Consider the following 8,121-nt stretch of genomic DNA (forward strand, 5'->3'; position numbering starts at 1 on the left):
ATTCTAATATTTGGAATGATAATAGGAACTTGTATTACACCAGGTCATTTTGTGAGTATGAAGCACTTTTTTTTTAATTTTTTTTTAATGACTAGTATTTTACCGGAAAATGATTGAGTAGAGTAGAAACTACTTGGAAATTAATAAGCATATGTATGGAGCTCGTGCAGTTCGTGTTGGCTAAGTCAAATAAAGCAGCAAATGTGTAAGCCAACCATTTGTTGATGCTCTCTCCACATTTGTGCACATCATGGGAATGCTCAACCAAAAATTGACCATTTTTTTCCCAAAATTTTGAGGTATTGACAATGGTTTGAGATTGCGAGTTGACAAATCAACTCGCAATCTCAACCCTGAATAAAAATAGAAGAAGAAGGTGAAGAAATAATTTTTTTTAAGGGGGAATTATTGGTAATTGCACCGATGCAATACCTTAGACTGTATATTGCACGAGATTCTAATCCAAATTTTTACTGTTTAGTTAATTATTTATTGGAATCATTTGTGAGAGTCAACCCTTACAAATTTAATTAAATAATTGTTCAATTTAATTTAATTATTGACTGGGTAACATGGTAACAAAGAAGTGGATCTTAAAAAAAAATAAAAGAAACAGAAACAAAAACAAGAACATAAATAAAAAAACAAAAGTGGATTTTTACGTGGTCTCCCTGTGCTGTGGTGGTTGGGTCAAGTTCCATTATTCTATTATGGTAGGCTAGCTTCAGACTTGAAAACCTCATTAGTGACTTTTGAATTCATTATTCTATTATATAGTTTTTATTATTCTTAATTTTTTTGATGCAGCCTGCATATTTCATTGAAATTAGCTTGAAAAAGCCAAAAAAGTAAAAACAGAGTACAAAGCATGAAAAAAAAAAGAGCCGAACATCAACCAATCTGTCTGTTAGCAGAGCTGTGCTTGAGAATGAACGGTTGATACTTGATAAATTCCCCATTTCCACATTATCTTTTAGGATATTTGGTGGTGAGGCTTTGTTACCATCGAATATATTGTAATTATAACATATTTGATTATATATTATAGGCCAAATTTTACATTTTCCCCATTAACTTTTCATAAAAAGCATTTTTGTTATTTTTTGGCCATTTCTTTACTATTTTTTTGTCTCTTTACTGAATTTTTTTTAATAAAAATTTTTGTCCATACCTATCCTAAATTGATCTTAATATCATCACCACTATGTTATAATTAAGAGGGAACATTGCAACTGTTAAATACTTAATGTTAGAAGATTTTTATCATACATGCTAGCAGTGTGACTATAAGTTATATACTTTGGATGATTTGTAACGTGACAATGTTTTGTGTTGGATTGGCTTATTTGAATTGATATGTTTTATATCCTTTTTTTTTTTAGGGGGGTGGGGTGGGAATATTGGCATCTTATTTTACTTTTTTCGAAGAAAAAAAAAAGAGTAGTTGAACTTTGTTGTGGCCATTTTCTTCAATTGAAAATTGTGTTGCGGTGAAATGTATAACTTAAACCAAAAAAAAAAAAAAATTCTGGATGATTTGTAATTTGCCACAATTGTGTTGGCAATGACAATTATTAGGAAAATAATAATTATTAAACAAAAAAAATAAAGGATTGTAATTTGCCACCGTTAAGGTTTGCTTCAGAGCAGCTGATTTAGTTTTTTGCTGAAAACGTTTTGCAAAGAGTGTGCTTAAGTATACTTGTACCTTAAAAAAATTTGAGAAAGTGAAAAAAAGCAAGAAAAAGTGAGTTTTTAAAAAAGTTGTACATAAAAACTAAAAACTAAAAGCTGATGCCAAACTCACCATAAGTATTCAACAATTCCAACATTCCCTTGTTAGTTTTAAGAAAGTGATGAGCATATTACGGTAAATTTAGTATATGTTCAAGGCATAATTTTTTTTTTTAAAATTTGATATTTTGCTTAATTGACATAAAATATAATGGAGGGCACAAAATACTTAATATGAAAAGTTAAGAGCGAAAACTACTAGGTTTTAAACTAAATTTATTGGAGTATTTAGTGCATTCACATTAGTCTCCTCAAGTATTTAGTTAAACTAATTAAAAAAACTCTATTTTTGCTAGTTTAGCTATCTATTATTTTCATACACATACAATAGCCTCAACATTTTATCAACATTGAAATTTAATGTAAAAATGATAGAAGCTCACTACATGTAGAGATGAGACCATCCTCTTGCATTCACATTAGTCTCCTCAAGTATTTAGTCAAACTAATTAAAAAAACTCTATTTTTGCTAGTTTTGCTATCTATTATTTTCATACACATACAATAGCCTCAATATTTTATCAACATTGAAATTTAATGCAGAAAGGATAGAAGCTCACTACATGTAGAGATGAGACTATCCTCTTGCATTCACATTAGTCTCCTCAAGTATTTAGTCAAACTAATTAAAAAAACTCTATTTTTGCTAGTTTAGCTATCTATTATTTTCATACATGTACAATAGCCTCAATATTTTATCAACATTGAAATTTAATGTAGAAAGGATAGAAGCTTACTACATGTAGAGATGAGACCATCCTCTTTAAAAACTTTAGTTCATTTAGTGAGGTTGATGTACACTTGTTTTGAGTTTAGATAAATTTTTGCTGAAATATTAAATTAGTGAGACTGATGTGAATGCTCTTAGTAAGATAGATTTTTGGAAGGAAAACTGTAGGGACTAGGTATTTTTTCCTGTCCATCGAAATGTTTCTCCCTAAATTGGAGAGAGAAAAATGGAGTGATTTTGTGGGCATTGCTTCAGCCCATGAATTTTACTTTTCTAACCCTTTTAACAATGTCCAACTAAGACAACATGCCAACACCCACACACTTCTTCATTTTTTTTCTCTTTCCACCACGGCACCACCATAAAATATAATGGAGAGCACAAAATACTTAATAGTTAAGAGAGGAAACTACTAGGTTTTAAACTAAATTTATTGGAGTATTTAGTGCATTCACATTAGTCTCCTCAAGTATATAGTTAAACTAATTAAAAAAACTCTATTTTTGCTAGTTTAGCTATCTATTATTTTCATACACATACAACAACCTCAATACTATATCAACATTGAAATTTAATGTAGAAATGATAGAAGCTCACTACATGTAGAGATGAGACCATCCGCTTGCATTCATTAGTCTCCTCAAGTATTTAGTCAAACTAATTAAAAAAACTCTATTTTTGCTAGTTTAGCTATCTATTATTTTCATACACATACAATAGCCTCAATACTTTATCAACATTGAAATTTAATGTAGAAAGGATAGAAGCTCACTATATGTAGAGATGATACCATCCTCTTAAAAAATTTTAGTCAATTTAGTGAGGCTGATGTACACTTGTTTTGGTTAAGTTTAAATAAATTTTTGCTGAAATATTAAATTGGTGAGACTGATGTGAATGCTTTTAGTAAGATAGATTTGTGGAAGGAAAACCAGAGGGACCAGGTATTTTCTCCTGTCCATCAAAATGTTTCTCCCCAAATTGGGGAAAAAGAAAAATGGAGTGATTTTGTGGGCATTGCTTCAGCCCATGAATTTTACTTTTCTAACCCTTTTAACAACGTCCAACTAAGGCAACATGCCAACACCCACACACTTCTTCATTTTTTTTTTCTCTTTCCACCACGGCACCACCATGGTTCTGCCTAACTAGCACGTGTCTAGATTATTTATTTGTTTATTTTTGTATCAGCAACATGAAGTTGACCTAAATTGTTATATACAAATAACATATAATATGATATATTAACAAATGAAAGCACATAGACATATGTGAATCATGTTAAGAACATATGTCATTTAGAATTGACTAATCTTTTGACAAAACACACTTTACTTTTAATTGAGTAAATCTATGATGTGTTTAATACTTTAAGGAACAAGAGTTCAAGTCCAAGTATTGAAGCCATGAAAATCTATCTAAGAAACAAGTGAATAAGGGCTGTTCATTAAAGCTGGACAGATTCTCAACAGCTGCTCGACAGATACTATCTATCGAGAATTATGAAATCAAAATTTTCAGATCTGATTTTCAGCCTATGTTGACATGTATGTGTAGGGTTTCTTTTCTCAAAACCCTATACATATATAAGGCTTATTTTAAAGGCCGTCACATATGAGAATACAAGGAGAACATATGCAGAAAGTGACCGATGCCTTATTCTCTTTGAAAGAAGCTACTACGTCTTTGCGTCTTAGGGTTTTGTAAACAAGTGCTTCTTGATCTTTATTGTTGATGAAGTGATGAACTTTGCAGCCAACATCTTCTTTAAGTTAGTTAGTCACGTACTAGGATCCGTGCAAAAGGTTGACGTTCATATATTGAATAGTTCAGAGGTTTTGAAGCGGTAAAAGGTTTCTACTGTAAGTTCATCTACAGAAATTGTAGAGTCTTGAGACAAAAGTTTTGTACTAGATCTAAAACTTCTCTTTACTATGGTGAATTGCTTTTCGGGAAGGTTTTCCCCCAGGTTTTTTACTGTGAAACTAGTTTGTTTCATTGGTTTTCCTAAGTTATCATATCTTGTCTTATTTACTTTTCCGCTATGCATGATATTAATATTGATATTGATAATAAATTTAATTAACAACTTGAGTTTAAAACTTATTAATTCTATAAATCGGGGTCTAAATTTCCCAACAATGATGTGTTATGAAAATCTGTTGATTTTTATAAGATGTTATTTTACTAATTTTAATTTGTAAAAAATAATATAAAAAAATTATATCTTATACGTAAATAATAAGAGCATAAGAGTAAATTTATATAAACTTCATTTTCTAGTATTTCACTTTTTTCCTGAACAAAACAAAAGAGTTTTTCATCCTTTCACTTTTCTACCCCTCCAACAAAACACACTGAGGAAAAACTAAAATCTCTTCTATTCTCCCACTTTTCTACATCCTCTCTATTTTCTATATTCTTAATATTTTATCCTCTCAACTAAACGGATCCTAAATGAAAACTTTGCAATTGCCCTATACTTAAAATAGGGAGAATTTTTGTTTCAACGTAATACATTTTTTAAGAAAAGCATTTCATCATTTTCGACCATTTGGATCAACTGGAAAACTTGGTCAAATCAAAATCACTTACTATTAATTAAGAAAAATATCATTTTTTGGACTAATAATGCTTTCACCACAATACCATGGAAAACTCCAAAACTATAAAAATATCCTTAAAATATTTAAATGATCAAAATAACTCAAAACCTACAAAATAATTGAAATACCCCCTCAAAAACCTTTAAGATGAAAAAAAATACCACTAAAATTTAAAAATAATAAAAATACCTCCAAAATATCAAAATACCTTCAAATTCTCAAAAACCCATTGCTACTTTCAAAATTACATAATTACTCTCAAAACTGTAAACTAATAGTAATTCTCCAAAAAACCTCTAAAATGATAAAATTATATGGGAGAACTGAACAATACCACTAAATTATAAGACTCTTCTTCTAAAAAAAAAAAAAAAAAAAACTAGAAAACTCAATATTTCATGACCAAAATATTATTTAAAAAAAAAAAATCTAAGAGTATATACGGTGCATGTGACATTGTTTAAATTTAGATTATCTTTATTTGGTGGAATAAAGTTTAAAATTATGAGTAACTGTATACATATTATATCTCTAAAAACTGAAAATACCTTGGTGAACGCCATGAATACTTCAATAAGACGACATGTTACCATGATCGACACGTTTGATTAAAATAGTTCATGAATCAGTGAAGGAAATCAATTAATATCTTTTGGCTTATAATTTCCATTTTGCCTACAGGAGGTCTACTATTTATGGGCTACCCAACAAGGGGTATCTCTTTCTCTTCTTAGTCAAGAACCTTATTCTTTAGTACATTATATCCACTCACTATAAGCAAAAATCATGTCACTTCATATGCTACATTATAAAAATTGAGCTCAGAAACCGTGGTTGTGTCAAGTGGCTATTTCTACTAACTAGCAAATTAACTTTATATTATTTATTAGGATATATTTTTTCAAATTAAGGGATAATATTTAACAATTATTTAAGTTAGGTAAAACATTATTATTTAAATTTCAACAAATTTAAATTCTATTCAAACTAAAAGTCTATTATAAAAAAATTCTAAATTAAATCCCAAATAATAACCCATGTTTTCTTTCTAACCCCCCCCCCCCCCCCACGTTTTGACTTCTATTCCAACAAAAATTCTTGTGGGCTACTCTTTTGTACTCCCAGGGAAACTATTTGCGTACTCTCTGGGAACCTTTTTGCAGTCCCACATCGAAAGAATCTCCCTCCACTTTCTGCCTTATAAGCGTGAAGCCGAAAGAGTAGTGTACCATCAGTTATTTCCCACTTTCTGCCTTATAAGCATGAAGTCGCAGGGGAGATTCTTTCGATGTGGGACTGCAAAAAGTTTCCCAAGGAGTACGTAAATAGTTTCCCTGGGAGTACAAAAAGTAGCTCACAATTTTATTATCAATATTTTAAGAACAACTAATTAGTAAATTAATTTTATACATTTAAACTTTATTAAATTTAAATTCTATTCTAACTAAAAGTCTATTATAAAAAATTGTAAACTTAAATTCCCTGACAACAACCCATGTTTTCTTTCTAACCAAAATTTTTTTTTTTTTTTTTTGACTTCTACACCAACTAGGAGTCTACTATCAACATTTGAAAAACAACTAATTAGTAAACTAATTTTATATTATCGCTCTGTTTGTTTCAGCAATGATGTTTTTTAGAAAACGAGTCATTTTCTAAAAAGTATTTTTATCAAACTATCTCATTTTCTAATGTTTGATAGCAACTTTAAATGAGTTGAAAATCAGCTTTCTAACTTCCCTTATTTAGTTTTATGTGAGATATAGTTGTTTTCCAAAAAAATTTAATGGAAAACAATCTCTAAAAATAAGCCATACTTTTTATGTTGACCAAAAATAGTTTTCATTTGACTCATCTTTTTTTATGCTACTTAACACTAGAAAATATGAAAAACTATCTTTACACAAAGTTTTCCATCGAAACAAATGGAGCGTATATGTTATGATATATTTCCTCAAATTAAGGGATAACATTTAACAACTGTTTAATTTAAATAAAACTAAAAATCTATTATCAAAATTTTCTAAGCTTAAATCCCACATAACTCGTGTTTTGTTTTTGTTTTTCCCTCAAGTTGCACCTTATTAAATTAATATTTTATTAGGATTTAGGATATTAAGCTACATGATTTTTGAACAAGGAATAAGATTTAACAATAATTTAATTTGGATAAAACTTTAATTTTTCATGTAAGTTTTAGAAATTTAAATTCTACTCCAACTAATAATCTATTATCAAAATCATGTATTCTACTATTTAAAGGAAAAAATGATGTACCAAGATTCTAATGGAGGATTTAATTATGGAATAAAATTTAAATTTATGGATTAGAATTTAATTTTAGTTAAAATATATGAAAATAATGATGTGTAAAATGGTAAGGACTCAAAAGCTTAAGCGCATAATAATATTATAAAGTCAATCAATAGCCAAACGCCTTTTGTTTTATTATTTTTATAGATACTATAGATTATAATATTGAAAATATTGCATTATGAAAAAAAAAAGAATAATGCATTTATTTATTTTATAATAAGAAGATTTTTTATTATATAATTATATTTGTTTCACTTACTTACCCTCAAAACAAATGCTCATAATTGTTTAAATGACCTAAATTTACAAGTGCCGATCAATCTTGATAGAAGACTCTTCGTTATGTGTTTAGACAGGAAATCAATCTTGATAGAAGACTCTTCGTTATGTGTTTTTCCTGTTATTATCATTATTCATCATCAAGAGAAGTAGCTTAACTAGTTGGTCATTGGCAATTGGCATCTTCCGGTGTTTCTTATTAACAGAGACATTCAGAGTGTACCTAGTCATCAATTATTAAGGAAAGAAAAGAAAAAAAAAAAAAAAAACGTAGTCATCAAGGAAAGAAAAAATATACGTAGTAATCAAGGAAAGAAAAAAGTGTATACACTATACAGTCATCAATTATAGTAATTTTGAGGTATTTTGTTAACAGAGGACGTGGCCTAACCTAAG

Source organism: Castanea sativa, chromosome 7 (assembly GCF_040712315.1).
Source record: "Castanea sativa cultivar Marrone di Chiusa Pesio chromosome 7, ASM4071231v1".
NCBI lineage: Eukaryota > Viridiplantae > Streptophyta > Magnoliopsida > Fagales > Fagaceae > Castanea > Castanea sativa.